At 34.5% G+C, this 23,025-nt stretch overlaps 1 protein-coding gene across 1 annotated transcript in view; it reads left to right on the plus strand.

The window, feature by feature from the left end:
* The first annotated feature begins 7,132 nt into the window (after positions 1-7,132).
* Positions 7,133-23,025, plus strand: part of LOC125226210 (elongation of very long chain fatty acids protein) — a 38,899-nt gene continuing 23,006 nt past the window's right edge. The window contains exon 1 of the mRNA XM_048130127.1: positions 7,133-7,293. The gene's annotated coding sequence lies outside the window, so the exon portion shown is untranslated. The remainder of the gene's footprint in view (positions 7,294-23,025) is intronic.

Raw genomic sequence — 23,025 nt, forward strand, 5'->3', positions numbered from 1 at the left:
TCCCTATCCCTAACCCTAACCCTAACCCTAACCCTAACCCTATCCCGTTCCTGTCCCTGTACCTGTCCCTGTCCCTGTCCCTGTCAAATTATCATGCTAGGAGGTGAACTTTGAAAAATCCTTTCCTAAGAAAGTTCCTTAGAGGACCACTAATGGTCCTCTAAGGAACTTCCGTGTCAATTTGAAATCTCTTGAACCAGAAGTAAAGATAAAAACTAAACCTATACTTATGGCTATTTTGGATTATGTTATATTTTATTTAAGTAAGTACCATATTTTATTTTATAACTTATTAACAAAATTAACATAAAAAGTACATATTAGTAGTTAACTTAAGACAAATAAAATACAATTAAATTAAAAACTAATCTAAATTAAACTAAGTCAACTTAATAATTATAAAGATATATACATAATATACATATATGCAACTAATGGCTATTTTGGATATTTTAACCCCATTGCACAACAACAGGGGAGAAAATTTCTTTTCCACCTCATTAGATTTTAAAATCGTTGTACCTATTTATCGTGTTCAGACCCGATAAACCATAAAAACGATACCCATATTGTGTTTTTGACTTTACCCCCTTTTCACCCCTTTAGGGGTAAAATTTTCAAAAAACCTGAAAAATGTATTTAGTCATATGTCTTTAGGAATCCTCCTATGAAGTTTCGAATAAAATAGTCAAACTAATCTTGTTTCCCCATACAAACTTTGAACCCCCATTTCACCCTTTTAAGAGGAGAATTTTGAAAAATCCTTTCTTAGTGCTTCTCTACGCCATATAAGGAACCTATGTTTCGGCTGTGTGTTGATATATTATGTCAGTTAGTCAGGCAGTCAGTTTCTTCTTTTATATATTTTTTGATATTTAAACCCCATTGCACTACAACAGGGGAGAAGGTATTTCACTTCCGCTTCGTTAGATTTTAAAAACGTTGTATTTATCGTGATCAGCAACCCAATAAACCGTAAAAACGATACCCATATTAGTTTTTGGACTTTATCACCCCCTTTTCACCCTTTCAGGGGTTAGATTTCAAAAAACCTGAAACACGTCTTTAGTCATATGTTTTTAGGATCCCTCTTGTGAAGTTTCGAATAAAACAGTGAAACTAACATTGTTTCCCCATACAAACTTTGAACCCCCATTTAACCCCCTTAGGAGACGAATTTTGAAAAATCCTTTCTTAGTGCTCCTCTACACTATATAAGGAACCTACGTGCCAAATTCGACATCTCTAGGACCAGCGGTTTCGGCTGTGCGTTGATATGTCAGTCAGTCAGTCAATATCTTCTTTTATTTATATATTTTTTTGATATTTAAACCCCATTGCACCACAACAGGGGAGAAGGTATTTCACTTCCGCCTCGTTAGATTTTAAAAACGTTGTATTTATCGTGATCAGCGACCCGATAAACTATAAAAACGATACCCATATTGATTTTTTTACTTTATCACCCCCTTTTCACCCTTTTAGGGGTTAAATTTTCAAAAAACCTGAAACACGTATTCAGTCATATGTCGTAAGGAATCTTCCTGTGAAGTTTCGAATAAAATAGTCAAACTAATCTTGTTTCCCCATACAAACTTTGAACCCCCATTTGACCCCCTTAGGAGGTGAATTTTGGGAAATCCTTTCTTAGTGCTCCTCTACACTATATAAGAAACCTACGTGCCAAATTTGAAATCTCTAGGACCAGCGGTTTCGGCTGTGCGTTGATATGTCAGTCAGTCAGTCAGTCAGTCAGTCAGTCAGCTTCTTCTTTTATATATTTAGATAAATAAGTAATAAACAAATATAAAAAAAATTGTAGGACCATTTTTACACAGAACTAATTGTTGAGTCCGGTGTCCGGTGAGCTCTAGAAGGCTTATGTTAAGTGTACTCAGACGACATAAATTCAAAGAAAACATCCATGACCTAGGTACAAATATCTGTACTCATCACACAAATGCCCTTACCCGGATTTGAACACAGGACCATCTGGGCCAGATCCGTCGTATTCGTATTGGTTGGAAAAGGCGATCTGTACAGTATTGAATGCGGATGCGCACGCCGGCGCCGCTTCGGTGTCATAATCGCATAAATATCAAAATTTGGTGTGAATACACAAATGCACTAGCCATACATGACGCAAATATGAGCCATTATGCCACAGTATACAAAAGTTATAACTTTACAGAAACATGCGAATGATTACACGATTTTTCTGTCCGTAAACACGCGGTTGTTTTAAGCGATAGACGCAGCGTTGAACGCACGCGATCACAGTCGAAGCATAATCATAAGTCGCGGATTTCTACAAGAGAATCATGCTATTCTTAGACCCCCGGTCTGGTAAATAACCTACTGAAGTCAAGCGCTTGGAGAAACGCCTCACTGCATGAAACAAACGGCGTGTTGTATCGAACTTTATACTGTGCATACCGAAATCGAGACATTTGGACAATAAATATTCCGTAGATATGGGATAGGTTTACACGACAATACCAGTACCTATGTTCCTTTTATAAATTTGGTACAGTCAGTATCAATAGTAGCAAATGAAACACCAAACCTTACCAAAAGTATTCGACATCCTGTCCGCCACAGCGGCTTTTTAGTTCCGCAGGTTGTACATACAAGCTTTTTACCCGAAAAAAAGTATCCGAGGTATGTGGGATTTCCCTATAGTACACTTATCTGCGACTGCGACGGATGTGTTAACGGATCTGTGTAGACTATAAAAATAGCCAGGGCCTGTAGCCAAGACTACAATCGTGGACGTTCCGTAGCGAACGACACGTAAGTCCGTTATCGGATGTCGGAAGGATTTCAATGTCGGTCCGACATCCGATTTTGGATCGGATAATGTGAAAACGGACTTACTCGCTGTTTGGCATCAATACGGAAGAGCGATAGAGAAAGATAACTATAATACGCTAGGAGAGTGAACGATTGTCACTTCGGCTAGGCCGTCTGAAAGTTTTTTTAGGGTTTCGTACCTCAAAAGGGAAACGACGAAATCCCGATATTCTCGATGGGATTTTCATGACAGTTTTTGTACTTTTGGCTACTTCTTACCCTACAAAAATAGCCTGGAGAAATAATTAACATGTCTCGGAACGATCGACGGAAAAACTCACACGCCATCTACTCGTATTCGTACGTCAGATTTTTTTGTTTGATTTTAAGATTATCGATGAACGCAGTCAGTTATGACTTATGAGCAAAAACTTGATTAATGATAAGTATTTATTAACTACTAAAAATATTATTTTTAAAATTATGTGGCGAAGGAAATTCTCGGTCATCGACAAACGTTGAGATTTCGTATCGGAAATAACTATAGATACCTACGTATTTTCTGAAAATAAGCACAAGTTAAAAGTACTAAAATCGCTGTCAATAGAAATTGTCAACAATGTAAACAAACCATTATATAAAATATCAATATTTTAGCACAATTTTATTATTTTGAAGGTTGAGGATCATAATGTGATATGAATTGATTAAATAACACGTGGATTAAAAAAAAAAAAAAAGTCATTTATTGTCGCAAATAATTTTAAGGTACAATTACTTAAGTATTTATTTCTATCATGCAACTAAGAGTAAGCTACGCTATGATACAGTACAATCATGTCTATGTTCTATATTAGCTATGATCACAACTAGCCAGTATCTGATGAGTTAGAATGGAAATTAAATATATTTTAACTACAAGGTTTGTTTACATTGTTCACAAGTTCTATTGACGGCGACTTTTAGTGTTTGACAGTGTCCCAGTAAATTCCTCTTTCAGTCTTATGCTATACTTCTAATCTCCATAAGTAATAAATGTGACAGAAGGGTTGGATGTCATCTATTGAACATTAGCGTCTTGTTAGCATGTCGCTGCCGTTGGTAGATACTGGTAGATATCTACTTTTACCTTATCATGTCATAGAAATCTCACAATATTTTCAACACAGAGTTAAACTGTTACTATTTTCTTAACATATATTTTGTAGGCCAGAGAATTTATATGTAGAACGTGGGTTTAATAATAACATGTTCTATAGAACCGGTATGCCTTTACTTCCTACGGCGATAGATCAAAACCTTCATTCATTTCTGCCGGTACCGTATGGTTGTAATTATGTCGTGTTAAATAAAAACGTTTTGATTAAGTACCGAAATGTTTGAGGTACACATTTTTAGGGTTTCGCAGTCAAAATGGCAAAAGAGTTCCCTTAGTTTCGTCGTGTACGTCTGTCTGTCTGCTTTTCCGTATTTTATGATAAAGGTGGCAAACTATATTATCGTTGGCCGTAGGGAGGGAACCACATCATTCAAGAAGTTCATAAATTTTGCCCATATTATGTTGCTTAAGGTTCAATATTTTTGATATCACGATCCATTTTGTAGTAAAAATAATACATTTATAATTATATTGCTTAAAATTTTAGAAATTTTATCAGTAAGTAGTAAAGCCACATATTCAAACAGTTTATTTATTTAGGGTTGAGAATTATAGCACTCATAATATCATAATGCATCATGTTTTGTTGAATTTGGAAGTAAAAAACTATACTAATGACCAATTGGGGGTCGTTATACTTTGGGCTTGATTCAACTCTTTAGTGCGTTTTCACATTATCAGATCCGATATCGGATTTCGGAAGGATTTCAATAGAAAAAATCCAAGATGGCGCCTGTAATGTATAGGATATCGGTCCGACATCCGATATCGGATCGGATAATGTGAAAACGCACTTAGGATGAGATTTACAAAATAATTTACTTCAGGTTTTTTTTCAAACCTAAGTATAAGAAAAATCACAATTATGTATGATTTTTCATGCACAAAAGATCCATGCTTTACCGGCAGAAGCACAACACTATAATATGTTGGTTTGTACTGTTGTAGGAGTAGGGTATAGAAACGTCATTATTGAAGATGAAGCATAACGATCCGTGATAGAAATCAGTAAGAATATTCTAATAGAATACACTACATAGTATGTAGTTTCGGCACAAGAATGTATGTGGCTCTCTCGCTCGAACTGTTGGATGTACCTAAGTGATACATATTGGCAATATTGACATCATGTTGGTATGAACAAATTGGTCGAATTATAATATACATATACCTAATTACTTATGTTGTCCCTTCGATCTCCACCCGTCGCCATCTTGAGCAAGTCTTCGAAAATGTCCGGTTCATCCCACCATCTCCTCCTCGGTATGTGAAATCCTCACCCATCTTGCTGCACCTGCACAGATATTTCATCCCATCCTGTAGGTGCATAGTAAACATGGCTAAACTAAACAAACATATCATATAATATTAGTCGTAATTTATTTTTATGATACTCTAGGATTCTGAAGATCGAACAAATGAAGGTTACTTTTCTTGACATTTATTATTGGCATTGCGCCTTTGTAGAATGTCGTGTCCAGTACCCTCAAAAACGCCGAATTAGTTTGGTAATCAAAGTGTGTCAATGACCTTTTTGTACACTTACTGTTTTTAATTTGTATAAATTTAGGTTCCTACTTTTCCCTATATTTAATTATTACCAGCACAATCATTCATTATTCGCGGTCCCGGGTTCGAATCCCGGTAAGGAAATTTATTTGAGCACAGATATTTGTTCCTGAGTCATGGATGTTTTCTATGTATACATTATATATATATATATTAACGTATGCGGAATGAAATCTGGACAAAGTTTTGATATTGTACAGAGTAAGTAAATAAATAAACTAAAATAATGTATAAATGCCAGATTAAAGTTTACATATCTGTCATTTAAACTGGTAAGTTTCATGAGTATTGGATTCCTTTTCTCGAAATGATGGTCAATCGAGAAGGACGACCTAGCGAAACTGTTTGTAATTTCTACATACTAATTTTCTGTGACCGAATGCAAAGCCCGAGGAAAGTTTTGTAGGAAGGGTTAGAAGCTAACAGTCAATTTATAATATTTTTGCGTCCTTTTTCTTTACAAAAAACTACCGCAACAAAGCGTGGTCCAAGAAAACATTACAGCATTGGCTAGTTTTCCGGGAGAGATTTGATTAAAAGAAATGTCGGCCCCCTAAGGCACAAAATCTCACAGAGAGCTCGAGACAGCATTCGAATGGGGCAGCGAAAGTGATAAAAATTATCTTGAAGACATGAGTATCGATACACATTCAAAAAAAGTTAGGCCTATAGTCTTCAAAAATAAAATAAACAACTTTGAAAATGCTGCTACGCCGTTAAGTCAAAAAATGTAAAAAACAGCTGTTTTTGCATTTCTGGGTTTATGAATGACTAATAATATGTCGAGTAAATGGAATTTCACGACAAGAAAACTATTATTTTGAGAACACTAATGATCCTAGGGACAAGAATGTGAAAAATGTCGAGCATACGAAGCTTCTTTAAAAAGTTATCACATGGAAGATAATTTTGGACCTTAAAAAATGCTAACATTGGTTTTGTCGACACCGATGGACATAAAGTATCACAAGTTCTGTTAGAAGCCTCACATTGGCGAAAACTAACTCTTTTATTTATCGATATTCAATACATAATTAAAATCACGAAAGATATCAAAAATAAACTATGTTATATTAATTTTATAAGACATTGAATTTCATTCCGCATACGTTATGTATGTATTTGTATATTATATATATCGTTGTCTGAGTACCTGCGACACAAGCCTTCATGAACTTACCGTGGGACTCAGTCAATCTGTGTAAGAATGTCCTGTAATATTTATTTATTTATTAACTAAGCAAAGTTTGTAAATAAATACTTACAGATATAAAATTCAATCACAACTGAACTTCTTACACAATGACAAATTAAAAGCATAAAAACCTTTAAAAAATAAAATGAAGTGTCACTAGTGGCGTCTAAAATTAGATTACCAAATGCATAAAAAATACGGTATTGGCACAATTTTCGAAGGCGGTTTTTACTGTTGGTTCTAATGGGAGATAACGAGAGTCGGAGCCGTAGCCTGGACAGTCGTACCCGTGTCGGTTATATTATCGGATCACAGTCGGCAATCCGCGATTAAACACGTTTCTTTATGGGAGTTTGATGCTGCGAAGTCCTTATCTCTCGTGACGTCAGGGGCAGCCATATATACGGCGGCGTGCCGCGCGCGCGCTCATATTAGTCCACAATAGACCTGCGCGATCGCCCGCGCCGCCAGTTCGCACGACAGATCTAGATCGGAGCGCTGTATCCATAAAATATTATTGAACTATTGCACCAGTGCCCTCAGTGAACATTTCTGTGCTGGAGTATTAATAAAACTGGTAAGATATAGATTATACTGATTATCAACACATAGAGATTAAAAAGGTACTATTATTGTTACCTCACCCCGTAATTCAGTTTTATGAGCGTAGTTATCCTTGTTTCATTAATGGATATTGTAATTAAATAATAATTGTAAATACACTTCTAAGTAACGACATTGCGATTTATCTTGTATCACTAAAGTAGTTAACGGAGTAGGTTTCTTTACATCTTCATAGTTTACCTTAGGACAATAAACAGACAGTCTAGATTATGATTAATATGGATTATGGAGATAATCATGATAAATTTGGAAAAATACAAAAGGATGTTCATAGAATTTAACAATTATAGTAAATGGCCATAATAAACTACCTTATATTTTTGAAAGGGGCTCTAAATATACATGCATTTTCTTTCGAAATAGGTAGTTACGTATTTCAAATGAAAATTGTATTCATTACACGAACTAAGGAAAATGAAAAACAAAGGTACTTACCTACACTATTTTCCATTACCAGATACGGTATTTTCATTGTATTAATACAATTTGCTTACAAAGACGGAAAATCCATCTAGGTTTTGCCCTTGCGAAAATTCTTCCCTCGAGTTTTCTCGGCCACCCAGATATTGTTTACTAACAATGAACTTGAGATGAGGAAAATAGTCATCAAATGGGCAGCATTGATATTAATTGCTTTACCTAGATTGCTCAACATTTATCTGGTAAATAATGACTGGCTGAGAACTTATTGACAATGATCTCTTGGGCTCAAACCGTTCTTAGAAACTTGCTTGCAGGTGACAAGTTCTTTGTGTCACGGAAAGTGAAGTGTCTATGCAGAATGTTGAGAAACGGACAATACCATGGCAAATCCTAAGTACAGATTTCTATGTGAAAGTCCAAATCGTAGTGTATGATTGTCTTGGACCACATATGTCGTGTACTTCTCTTGGTTTGTCACGGTGCTTTATGTGTCATCTTTGAACTTAGCTTCAATGTCAATGTCGTTTGGCAATAGTCATGCCATCGAACTTTTTTTGTACCTGTTGGTAGACATGTTACATCTACACACATACTTAATTTTTATAATTTTCAGTACTAGTTGTAGTAGGGTACTGGGGAATCTTATTAAAACAATCTCCCTGCCCATTATATGTAATAATCCAGAACAATAGTTAATTAACTTGGAATATTGTAAAAGTCATTCATTTATTCTATCCATACTAATATTATAAATGGGAAAGTGTGTGTGTCTGTTTGTTTGTCCGTCTTTCACGGCAAAACGGAGCGAAGAATTGTCGTGATTTTTGAAGTGGAGTTAGTTGACGGGATGGAGAGTGACATAGGTTACTTTTGTCTCTTTCTAACGCGAGCGAAGCCGCGGGCTAAAGCTAGTATTATATATATTCAGATAAAATGTAAATCTGAACAGATCCCCTTTAAATACTAGTCATTTCGAGCTAAGATTTGCTGCCTATTATTTTTAAAATATTCAAGATAATCTATGTTAAAGCTGCATGTCAAATTACGACTATACCCAAGTCATCAAGAGCATTTAATTTTAATTAAAAATAACAGTTTCGTCTAACAGTTGTATCTCCTACGTACAGTTATGATGACTTAACAGGCATAGATTTTTCTTGTTTTCGGACAATATTGTCCACGGTTCGGTGATTTCTTAGGCGTAATTTCGTAGCTGATAATAGTGATAATTTTACAATTAAAATGATAGCTCATCTTGGGCCGGGCCGCGGCCGGCTGCGCAGTGCGCGTGACGTCCGGAAAGTCTGACACCGGCTTGTAATTATTGATTACCCTTGAACTTTATTAAAATCAACAATAATATTTCACTAATGCTTTCAAGGTCATATCATCACAAATATTACGAATTTAACTGACTGAATATTATTTTATTGCAGAGTCATCGTAAGAAGTATTTATTGATGTCTATCATTGTAAATATCCGTATAGTTCCGAAAACTAAAAATAAGGCCGCGTATTGCGTGGCATCTTGGTACAAAGAGCCATAAACATAAAATATATGTAATTATGATTTGGCTAATTATTAAAACAAAATGGGAGTCATTCATGGGCCGGGGCCTCGATTTACCTTTACTTGGCCCGCCGACGCCGCTCGCAGAGATCGAACGCACTAATGGCTGAAGGCTTGTAGCATTGTATGGGCTACTTGCCCTTCACCTGTATAATAAGTTCAATGAATTTTGCTATAATACTTCATATTGGAATATGATGAAATCGTCCAATGGCACTTTAGTATCAAAGTTATGAATTTATGATCTAACGTTTTTATTTTGTTTCCATGAACTTTATATTCATCGTTCATGTTTTTCGCGTTCAAGATAGTGTACGTGATTTTAACATTATCAGTTTAAATACATATTCATGTTTATGCAAGGATATTTCTGGATTTTCTGGCCTTTTGGTTTGCCTTGCTCGTTCGCGTTCGCCATTGTGATCGTTGTCAACGGGGGTTCTCATTGTTAAATACCTAACTGTTAGACAGAGAAATTAATGCATATATAGGTACTCAGAATATTTTTTATTACATACAGACCATTTACTTCTCTATCATAAAGAAATAAGTAAACAAATAGTGCTCACTTCACTCCGTACAAAGATTTTCACCGAGCAATGCGAAAAGCAATAAAAAGCGCTAGTAGGTAGTAAGTCTTGGGCAAGCTTTATAAAAACTCCAATACGTTATACCATAGATTTATTTGATCATTTCATATGCAGAAAGAGAAGAATCGTGTAATGCAGAGAGCTTATACGTTCTCTTCACTTTCAGTACATTCTATAACTCCTATACAACTTACGTTAATAAGAAAACGAAAGTATGATGCCCGATCTAAGTTTTTATATCTCTATGGCCGGACTTTAATAAACCTCATTCAATCATTTACATCCATACTAATATGTATTATAAATGGGAAAGTGTGTGTGTCTGTTTGTTTGTCCGTCTTTCATGGCAAAACGGAGCGACGAATTGACGTGATTTTTTAAGTGGAGATAGTTGAAGGGATGGAGAGTGACATATAGGCTACTTTTTGTCTCTTTCTAACGCGAGCGTAGCCGCGGGAAAAAGCTAGTTAAAAATAAGTAGGTACTACAGGTGTAAGAAATGACATGACAATAGCATGCACATAACGGGGCAATAGGACGCGTGACAGGTGTCATCCTCATACTGATAACTTAAAAACCCCAAATTTCGCAAAATTTTCTTGAGATGACATCTGTCGGCGTATACCTACATCGAGTTTTCAAAATGCTCTGGAGGTAAAAGTTACACCCTCCTGAAGTCAAACAGATATGTCCTCTAGATGTCTTCATATATTGACGATTCTTAGGTATTCATTTGCATAATCGGTATGTGAAGTGTTAACCCTTAATTTGGCAGAGACTCTGGTGACATAAATTTTCCGATTTTACTTAATATATTGAATAACAGGTGTTTTTAAAGCGTCCGAAAAATATTTAAAAAAATCTAGATTTATTAGTTTTGGAAAAAAAATATGTCCGCCACAGCGGACTCTGCCAAATATTGGGATAAATTAATATGTCCGCTGAGGCGGACACTGCCAAACATACGGTTATTTAAAATAAACAAGTATTTCTTAACATATATTTATTTTAAAAATTAACAAATATAATAATTTTGTATGAAAATCAAACTGACACATATTTATAGTCAAATATCATTATTTTAACTTTTTTCCGACTTTTTGGCCAGGTTGCACAGGCCGTGATCACGACAGACTGATGTGACAGTGATGTCCCAGCAAAATGTCGTCGAAGATGTAAACAACACAAAACTACCCGAAATTAATTATATCAATGTTCGGGGCAGACAAAGAAATTATAAATTTTGATCTACCCGGTTTTCTTTAATGTTTATTGCCCCTCGCGCGACATGTAACATTCACAATATCCGCGCACTACGTATACCTAAAAGTGCCAAAATTTTAACTGCTTGGTCCAGCACCACACGCTGTTGGATTAAATAAAAAATCTAAGCATAAAAGCAGGCCACCAAAACAAGAAAATCAAAATAATAAACAAAACAATATAATAATTTGTTACAACACGTGTCACCGCAACATTGGCATAGTCCGCCACGGCGGACAAATCGTATTTAGTATATATTTGGCACTGTCCGGTGCGGCGGACAACTTGTTTAGATGATGATTATGAGTATTAGAAATGAAATAAATTGAAAACATAACCACTTGCAACTATTATGTAATATATTTTATTATTTATACAACAGAAATACCCTGTTCTTACAAAAACCAAAAGAAAAACGCATAAATATTTTGCTAAAAACAGTTGACTTCTGATGCGGTGCCATCTTGACGAGTAACTGTCAAACGAGTGTTGACAGTGGTCAAATAGTATTTTTATACAAAGCATGTATCATAAAAGAGTCTCTTTCCATATGTTAAATTAAAGAAAATTCTACCTAAAAAGCGAAATATTTTTTTTTATCACCTGTCCGTCCCACCGGACTTTGCCAAATTAAGGGTGTGAAGGACCTGTACATCAACAGAGTTATCGGTGTTTCATTCACTGCTGGGAGTAAACTATTGGCACCGCGGCATCGTTGCTAGAGAAGAGACTAATTCGAACAAGGACGACTTTGTTAAATTTACTTATAAATACGTAGCCGTGAACTTTTCACTTGCCTATTCAATAAAAGTTGATATTAGCGGAAGTACCCTTCAATCATCATCTCATTAGTCATTTAAAATATAAAACGTTGCAGCAAACATAAAAACATAACGTGTAAATAATAAATCGGATCTTGCAATTTGATATTTGACGTGTTAGATCCGTATTAGCTTATAATTTCACATTTAGATACTATTACTAAATACAATATAATTTAGTAGAAAATTTACGAGAGTAATTATACATATGAAAATCTATTCTAAAATGTATTTTTTGAATATTTTTTTTAGTTAAGTGTAAATTACAGTAATTACCTAATTTAAAACAGAGTTTCTAATCAATAATCCATACTACTAATATTATAAATGGGAAAGTGTGTGTGTCTGTTTGTTTGTCCGTTTTCACGGCAAAACGGAGCGACGAATTGACGTGATTTTTTAAGTGGAAATAGTTGAAGGGATGGAGAGTGGAATAGGCTACTTTTTTTTACTCTTTCTAACGCGAGCGAAGCCGCGGGCTAAAGCTAGTAATTAGTAACAGAAAAACTTAAGGATAAATATGTAGATACCCCAGTGAAGTTTTTATACCTATATAAGTGCATCTTAGGGAAAAAACAAGGCACTTTGAAATATCAGCCAACTAATCATAACATTCATAACTATGTATTACGGCTGCACCACGCGCGTCACAGTTAATTGGTAGTATTATTGCAAAATGTCATTATCAATGGAAATTGACGATTTACGCGTAACGGAAACATGGGGCAAATAATCCCAAGAGCGAAGGCCTTATGTAATTGTATTGAACTTCGCGTGACGGACACTGCTAGTACATTGAAGCGTTGTAGTGTGGAGCTAGGCGGCATACACGGTGTACCTACACGAGGAAACCGAAGGACTTTTAACTTTTAACCACATTCGTGAAACCAAGAGAACGAAATAAGTTTCATTAGGTTAAGGAAATTTAAACAAAAATATATTTGTAAGCTACTTCTTTTTTAGTTATTTGATATATTGTTTACTTATAATTTCGTAAATCTTCCTTAATTAGCAAAGAGTTACTTGTCACTGTTCAATCACTGCATGATCGCTATCAAAAATGCCTTTTATTACTTCGCGAGTGTGATGAAAAACATTGTGTATATCACGGGCTGCTGAAGGATTACAAACATGAGTTATTAAAACAGCCTCTCGTTCGTAATCCTTCACTTTCCGCCCTTAATACACAATGTACCTACTGTTTTCAGTACAGTAATGCTTTTTGCCCGCACCAGTGCGTAAATTAGTTCATTTCTTGTCAGGTCGTAACTTCAGAGGGTCATCTGTACTGAAAAACGCCGTACGAAACACGTTTGAAAAGGAAATTCATAACTCGTGCCGTGCCCATTTAAAACTACTTATCACCATTAGTTTCTTAGAACTTCCTCTTTTCCACACTTGCACCGTAATTTACTATTAAACTTGGCTTGCGAAAGCCATAAGAGTTTGTCATTTTATTTTAGTCTAACATGTGATTAGAAGAACGCTGTAATTGGTTCGCTCTTTCTACACCGTGTATGCCGGGCATTGCCGGCGTCTCTGATCTGTCAGTCTAAGAGGACATGTCTGGTGACTTTGAACTTCTCTCAGAGCTCGAAGCAAGGAATGCGCCTGGCGGAGTCTGGCGCAAGCGACGCCACGCCGCGGTTTCGTGTTGCAACTGCAGCCCCTGTCACTTGCTCACTCTGGACTTTGATTGCAATTACTGGTTCCTATTTGAACAGTTTATTTATAAAACCTATACTATAAGTTTTAAAAGAAAATGATAACGAAATTCTGATGGGGAAATAAATTGGGATTATTTATCTCATAACTATTAAAACATAATGTGACGTAACCAACAGTTTTTTCAATTCCTCCAGCGCTAAAATACTGGTACGAGTAGGTTCGCAAGTTGCTCAGGACATAACTACATTAGTAAATATGATGTTTTTAAATCTAAGAGACGAAGACAAGATAATTAATATTAGGTACTTAAGCATCAAGAAAAACTCTGGGTATATAGTATGTGTAAAATAAAGTAAATCAGAAAAGACGACGTTTTAGATATTTGCTAATTTTCAAATCACGATATGTATACCTATTCTGGACCGTGATAATAAATCGGGCACTAAGTATACATATACATAATGCCCGGGCATTATGAATAATGCCCATTGTGAGTGGGCCTACCACGTATAGTTGCGTGAGTTCTGTGAATTGCCAAAAAAATTATGAAAACATATTTTGGACGTATATTTTCTACTTACACTGCTTTTCCCCGTATACTGAAGCGCTACGCTAGTAATCTATAACCATTAATTAGATTTCTTTATAAATTCTGCTTAAATACAATTAGTCGCAATAAATCTGTAGTGACAGCGTCATTTTTTATTAATCTGCAATTAAACTAGTTAGATGGCATGTTACATAACTAGACTCTTTACATCAATAGTTGTCATTTAAATGAAGTAATCTTTTGTGTTTGCATCGGAGGCTACTCAAGCCGCGAACGTTCGTTGACTGTGCGTAACGCGAATCTCGGAAACATGACAAAGAGGTAACACATTAAGGGCATTTTGTATTCATAACGACGCTCGTTGAAAAATTATACCGTATACAAATTTTACGGCTCATAGAACTAGGTATGAAGCATAGGCATAAACATTATGATTTGTTCGTTTTAAGAACAGTAAAACAAAATAATATTGAAGCTTGAATTTAAACGAATAAAACCCGAACTTTAAAATTTTAATCATCAATTGTCATTTCTAGTCCATGCAGGCGTTTATATGCAACGCATATACAATAGTGTCGTTTGGATTCGATAATATATAGAAAAAAATAGAAGCCCGTTATTATATAATGTATACCGAGTAATATTTCAAGGGCAACATCTTCGACCGTCGACGCCGCGCAAAACCGGACCAACGTAATAAAAAAATAAACTGAATGTTTTGCTGTTTGTGTTTTCTTTAATACAAAATGCGGATTAAATGACGAATACGGTTATTAAAGTACCTACTGCTATATGTAGGATATATTGTGGAGAATGATGTTATAAGAACGTGATATCCTTAAGAACACGATAGGACCGCGGTAATGATATCACCGTAGATTTTATTCTAATTAATGTTCAGCCATTGCTAATAGTTTTGCTATAAAGAGCCTTTCCTTATTAGCGATGGTTGTTTCATTGACACTCTATAAGAACATACTAATGTTGCTCAATCTTGCCGTGACGACGATTTATTATAATTATCGCGACAAAGGCTCTTATTCAACATCAACAGGAAGCACTTTGTTGTTACTAATAGTGCTCGTTTTTTTATAATCGGAAAGAATTTAAATTTGTTTACTAGTTCGATGTTAATATTATTCGCAAGACGCATAGTCGAGTTATTTTATTAAGGTTGGAACTTTCCAGTAAAGTAAATTGCCAAAGTAAAAGCAACACAAGACCAAGTGAGAAATACTACTTTTTGTAAAATAATTATAGTTTAACTGACTTTATGTATTCTCCAGCTTCTTCCCTTCATAAAGCTTGGACAATTATTTTCTCACACTAATAGTAGGGTGATGCATATTTTATCAAAGTTAAAAAGTGCTATGTCTCACCCCCTCAAATTGTTCTCTGGTACTAAAAAGTTATTGTAATTTTTTTTTAGAATTTTTCGATAAATTTTAGAGGTCGCGTTGAAAATTTTTATTTTTCATACAAAATGATTTTTTTAATATATTTTTTTTTCGTTTTTTCTGTCTAAAACAATGTTTTAAGGTATTTAAAGCTATTTTTAAGGATATTTGATATTAAGAATAATTTCGTTTGATTTTTAATAATTTTTATTCCTGTACTGTTGGTACAAGTCAATAAAATCCACTAAAATCAGTGTTTAATACACCTAAAACACGAATTTTATGCGTAAAAAAACTTTGACAGTCATTCTCTATAATAAGCTGTAATGTTATATCAAATTTTAGGTACATGAATACAATGATTCGTCATAAGTATCATAAAAAAAAGAAAAAAAAGTAATAAAAAAATCATTTTGTCATGAAGAATCAAAATTTTCAACGTGTGGTAGCGACCCCTAAAATGTAACGAAAAATTCTGAAAAAAATTACAATTATTTTTTAGTACCAGAGAACAATCTGAGGGGGTGAGACATAGAACATTTTAACATTGATAAAATAAGAATCACCCTAACTAATAGGTAAATTTTAATATTATTCTCATTAACAATAACGAAATGGGAGTATAATTCCGTGTAATACGAATATCGCAATGTGTCATATAACAGGGTAGCGTGGACGGGGCCACACTCAGGGCCGGCCGAGGCGTCAACGACGTCGTGTGTATGCGGCGCCCGCGCAGCCCGTCAATGCGCAATAAAGCCAGGCGTCATCGAATGCTCAAATCTTTACTTGATTTGCTATTGATCATAGTGCATCTTGCTCCCTCTAATATACAGACATATACACCGTGTTTTTTTTGTTTTCCGTTAAATTAGACACGCAGTTAGGTTCATCATCAGGAACCACCGTGTATATCGTGTATATAATTTTTTTCGTTTCCATACATAATAAATGAATTAATTAGTGTGAGAGGACCTTAATCATAACATTAAAGTCATTGTCAAGTGTTTGACGTCACATGTCAAAACAAATAACATTAGGAAGTGGTAAGGGATGCCACACAGGTGTTCAGTAATTAAATTTATTTTTTTAATTATTCGATAACCGCAAGAGTTAAGACGCTAGTTTCTTAGAGAAATTAATTGTATTTGATGTAAAAAATCTTCCCTTAAAGTTAACGGAATTCAATAAAAACAGGGTGTATGACTTCTTATAAAATAAATTAAGTCTTCGGAAAAAAAACAGAAAAATAAAAAAAATGCACTTTTTGATACTCATTATTTGGTGACACTAAAATATTATAGTAAATATTCTGTGACTACAATATTGACAATTAAGCTCCTATATTACCTTCTTCATGCTCGCTGATGGTTATCTGTTAGTGTTTTTTTTATTAGCTAGTAACAAATCAAGTTGATATTATCATGATTAGAATAATCCTCTAGATGACCGGGTTCGGGAGGTAATTCTCGAATGAAAATTGGATGCATTTTCATTTAATTTGAATAGAAATAGTGGATGTTGCAAATATGTGTAATCGTGAATAAAAATATCGAATTGAAATTAGATTACTGCCCATAAATACAGCACTGGCCCATGTATTTCTTAGTTGAAATTATTTTTGATATTGAACCAACACGTTTAAAATTCTAACAATTGCAGGATTGAAACGCTAAAATTTTGTTATCTATTTTGTTCTAGCCGGCTGTTAACCATATCTATTTCAAATTAAATGTAATTTAAATTCTTCTCGAATGTTTATATACGTATCGAAGTATCGTGGAAAATAATAATTACATTAATTGTTATACAGTTGTTTTCGTCCGCTCTAAAGTACGCAGATACATAATGTACCTACTCTATAAAGATAGGTTCAGTACATAAGCAGGTAATTTAATTTTGTGACTTTGCTAAAATTGTCAATGAAAATTTTAGATTTTTTAATTCTAAACGGTACGTCTGCTGCGGTATGTGAGCATCAAAATTTATTTGCATAAATAAATACCTATGTGTAAAGTAATTTACCGTTTGAGCTATACCAAAATAAAAAGGGCTTTCACAAATTAATTACAATAACTCGCTTCGCCAACATATCATACGAGACACGAGTGGGCAGTTCTCGTAATGTAGTAAAACAGTCACGGTCAAAGTCGCACAAATGTTATGATCCATTTAGTTCCTTCCTCTTCCTTTTAAGTCTGTAGGTATATTCCAACGTAGATTTATGTAAATAAATAAGGCATGTTTTATCTGTAGAATCATAAACCAAAAGAGAGAGGCGTTTTTCTACAACCCTCAAACAGTCTACGCGCATAATAGTGAATGCAAAATATTTGTACAATAATTAATCGACCTGACGTAAATGTTACGGAATATTTTAATAATCAAATTAATATAGTTTTTTATGTTTCTGTTGACGAAAACGCACGTTTATTTTTAAAGTAGGATTTTTCCAAAGAGATATATTTACGTGTAGAATATATTTATGAAATATTTTACATTGACTAGTTACGTTACAAAGGCATTTATAATCTGCATTCATTATCGTGCAATAAAAATGATAATCGTCTATAATTTATGAAGGTGACGTCCTCCTATGGCTTCTTTGGTAAATAAAGGTGTACCTATATGAAAATGGAGTAAGGTTAGAGGCATAAGGGAAACACTAGCTGGAAACACGAACACTTATTGAAGCAAAATAAAACATGTGGGATGATACGCCCCATGCCCTATTATAACCATACAGGAGTCTTGGAAGTTTTAGAGCCACTAGGGGTTGAAAGAATACGAAATTGTGATATTTTGGTGACAGATTGCCAGCAAAATTTAACCCATTTCCCACAGTCTTAGTTCTACGTCACCCACCGGTGGAAAGTCGATGATGAAATTCTTAACCTGCCACCACACAGGCTTCAACTTCAGCGGTTTAATGTGCTCTGCCTACCGTTTATGGGCATGAGTATAGTATAGACGACTTTAGAAAGTCTAAGAATTACATAGTAGGTACGGGCCTTTTGTTACGTACAATTGCCGGCTATATTATAAATATTATAATACATATTTATAATTATACTAAGTACTTATTGCGGTATAGCCCATCTTAAAGCTACCTATATATAAATATCCGTAGGTCAGTTATCAAATCAAATAAATTAAAATTAATTCGTATACTACTAGGATAACCCTTTATTTAAAAACTTTAGTAGGTATAGGCACGCTTACACATAATTAATCCCTCCCTATATAGGATCCCCAACGGTCATCGAGAAATGACTGGTGACACATAATAGGAAATTTATAAGGTTTTTTGTTTATTTGTATCATGTTTATAAAGTACGAGTACTACATCTTGGTTGTTTAGGATATGACGTCAAATAAGTTCGTTGCTCCGCATCACATTAAATATTTGCGACTCGAGAACCAGTTGCCGGCAGCAGGCTTTTGAGGTCAACCCGATTTGATAATCTTGTTTTTGTATATTTTCCGACTTGACCAGATTAACCGCTTAGTTGACGTCAAAGATTGAATTGAATGTATGCAAAAAGGCCGTAGCAGGATAAGGGAAGAAAAAATGCCCTTTAATGTTTAGAAGCTGTTTTTTTTCTATAGTTACTTACACTTAGTAGTATGATTGTGCAAAGTTTTGTTGAAAAATTCCCAGTGGTTCAGCCGGCAGAAAAAAAAAACCAAATTCATGAAATATGATTTTTCTCTAAAAGTATTTAACTCTATCATACAATCTTTTTTTCATTTTGGTTAACTAAATAGTACTTATAACCTGGAAGAAATTTGAGTCTCCAACTATAATATTTCTGCAAAAAGTACGTAAGTCAACATTTCAAAAATTTTTTTTTAGTTTCTGAAAGAGGGACCACTCTAAATGATACTTCTAAAAAAGCCTTATTTAATGATCTGTCAGTCATATAAGTTTGACAGTTAAAATCGAAAAGCAACAGTGTCAAAATTAAAAAATTATGTTGGTTGGATTTTGTGACATTTTATTGTTATATCATTCTAACACCGCCAGATAACTTAAAACACATTATAAAAAACCTATTTCCTGATCGAATGTGTAAAAGAGAGGAAACTATCAAATTTTTGACAATATTGGCTTCAAAAAACGATATAAAGGGTATATTTTGATAGCGGGTCAGTGAGGGCAGCTACCAGATCCCGTTATTTCCTGCTACGCAAAAATGGTCTAAGGAGACATTCCATCTATTTCAAATTGATGAAGATTGGCTTTTACAGATTTTGGAAAAAACATGATGGATTGAAAACATTGTGAGAAAAAAGTCACTTTTTTGATGCTAAAAGGTCCCATTCCTCTCAAGGATCAAAAGTTTGTATGGAACAAAAAAAAAAAATCCGGCTAGAAAATCCACAAATCGAGAAAAGCTTTTCCAATACAATTTGTATGAAAAAAATATTTTTTATTTTTACATAAATTTTAATGCCAAACGATTCCATTCTTATTCAGTATCAATAGTTTCCTAGAGATCAACTTACGGTTAGTACATTATCGTAAGTTGATCTCTAGGAAACTAAAAAAAGCCACAAAAAAAATCCCCATGTGGAAAACGGTGAAAATGTATTCTAATTTTACTATATCTTATGTTACTGTTATGTTTTCATACATTATTACGGTCCTTCAGTGTAACAGGACCAATTGGCGTCATTACATTACATAATACATTTTCACGTTTTCTCCATAGTAAATGTATGGGGAAAGTTTTCTTTTACCGTAAGGTCCGTAAGTCGTATGTAAAAATAAAAAAATATTCTTTTCATATAAATTGTATGGGATATGTTTTTCTCGATTTGTGGATTCTCTAGCCGGATTTTTTTTGGTTTCATACAAACTTTTGATCCTTGAGAGGTATGGGATTATTTGGCATCAAAAAAAGTTTTTGAAAAATGACTTTTGGAAATAACATAGGTACAGGCTATGTTATTTCCAAAATCTGTAAACGCCAATCTGTAAAATTGATGAACAATTTGAAATAGATGGAATGTCTCCTTAGACCGTTTTCGCGTAGCAGTACGGGATCTGGTAGCTGGCCTTACTGACCCGCTATCAAAATATACCCTGTATATCTTTTTGAAGCCAATATTGTCGAAAATTTGTTTTATTTTTACACATTCGATCAGAAATAGCTTTTTAAGTTATCTGGCGGTGTTAGAAATAACTGAAATGAAAAAAAATCCAACGAACATTATTTTTTAATTTTGACACTGTTGCTTTTCGATTTTAACTGTCAAACTTATATGACTGACAGGTCATTAAATAAGGCTTTTTAGAAGTATCATTTAGAGTGGTCCCTCCTTCAGAAACTAAAAAAAAATTTTTATGAAATGTTGACTTACGTACTTTTTGCAGAAATATTATAGTTGGAGACTCAAATTTCTTCCAGGTTATAAGTACTATTTAGGTAACCAAAATGAAAAAAAGATTGTATGATAGAGTTAAATACTTTTAGAGAAAAATCATATTTCATGAATTTGGTTTTTTTTTCTGCTGGCTGAACCACTGGGAATTTTCAACAAAACTTTGCACAATCGTACTACTAAGTGTAAGTAACTATAGAAAATAAAACCAGCTCCTAATCATAAAGGGCACTTTTTGTTCCCTTATCCTGCTACGGCCTTTGCAAATAGATTTGAAAAGTGGGAACAACTTTTCTCTGACCTGGATCCGCTTTTCGCTGGGTTATCTAGTAAATTCGATTTGTCCTAGATTTATTTTCAGTGTTATTCAATCACAAACAAGATATAAAATACCTAGGTATATAGATATTATTTGAAAAACCAGATAGAAATGATAATAATTGACAAGAACCCAGCCACGGCATAAAAGTAAAATTTTTAATATAACCGATTGAACCATACGCTCAATCGGTTATATTAAATTTTGGTGGTTATAGTAAAGTGGTAATTGTAAGTTCACGTCTCCTGCATGTTTCAAAATGACACGAAATGCATCATATTTATTCATAATTTTGATTTAAGCCTCAAACAAACTAACAAAAGGCATGCGTTTCATATGTCCACATATAACATTAGCCTTGCCAGAGTGAGTGGGTTTAGATTCATAGATAACTGATTAATTATGATTGTCTCAGGAACTTTGCTATTTCATAAGTACCTGATTACAGTATGCAGGGGCTAATTTGTAAACGCCTGGAAAAAAGGTGTCGTAACTTCCGTTGAATGGTTTTATCATTAAAATCTGTTCGGAAAGGAAAGATCAATGTAAGGGCCCTATACATTCCGAAACGCTTCTCTTTCCAAACAAACACTAATAAAAACACCGTTGGTTCACGTAGGTATATGAAGTTTAGATTAATTTGTTTCTTGAATGACAATATTTTCATTATTAATTTTTGCGAAACCTTGTTTTAATTTGTATTTAAAACGGTGCGAACGAGATCCTGGACCTGGACCCAAAATTTACATTAGTTACTTATCGGCCGTAACATAAAAGTTGTATTTTTATCGGTCATCAGTCCTCTCACCGCACAGAACACTCGCCGGTTCGAGTACAAGGGCACTGCCCAGAATTTGGTCAAACGAACGTTAAATACCTAAACCTAACCTGAGAGCTAGTTAGTCTTGACATTCGGCCTGTCTAGCCGCTTACCTTACGCGATCACCGACCGACAGTTCTAAATTTAAATAAGTTTCTGTTGAGGGAGGCCTTTGCCCAGCAGTGGGATGGTACGGTATAGGTTTAATATAATTATAATAATAATGAACAAGTGCAGTCTTATCCGTTCAGTGCTGGCGTCCACTAGGCTCGCCGAGTCGAATTCACCTTCCGCATTTCTTATCGTTGAATCGAAGTCACCGTTCACAGTAAATGTATGGAGAGCTCGATTTAACGCGGTTCGATTCCGTCTAAGTGGCACCAGGCTTTACATTTCATCAAAGTGTCAAAAAGGGCTGAGACTTGTCTTCGGCTTCGCTTAAACCTCCCAAAAGTTCATGAACACCTTTGTTCCGTGATGTAAAAAACATAAAATCCATACTAATATTATAAATGGGAAAGTGCGTGTGTCTGTTTGTTTGTCCGTCTTTCACGGCAAAACGGAGTAACAAATTGACGTGATTTTTTCAAATGTAGATAGTTAAAGGGACGGAGAGTGACATAGGCAATTTTTGTCTCTTTCTAACGCCTAAAATGGGTGTTTGAGTTTATATGGAGCATTCCGCAATTTTCGAATACAGGGTGTAACAAAAATAGTGGTGATCCGTTTAAGGGCGTATTCAGTATCGTATTCTCATCAGGAAAAAGGATAAAAATTTTTTTTCGCAAAAATTTTTTTTATCTTTGTATGGAGATTCGACCGATTCGCGCGGCCCGGCTCATACAAAAGTGAAATTTTTTTTAGCGAAAAAAAAAT

Source organism: Leguminivora glycinivorella, chromosome 5 (genome assembly GCF_023078275.1).
Source record: "Leguminivora glycinivorella isolate SPB_JAAS2020 chromosome 5, LegGlyc_1.1, whole genome shotgun sequence".
Classification (NCBI taxonomy): Eukaryota; Metazoa; Arthropoda; class Insecta; order Lepidoptera; family Tortricidae; genus Leguminivora; species Leguminivora glycinivorella.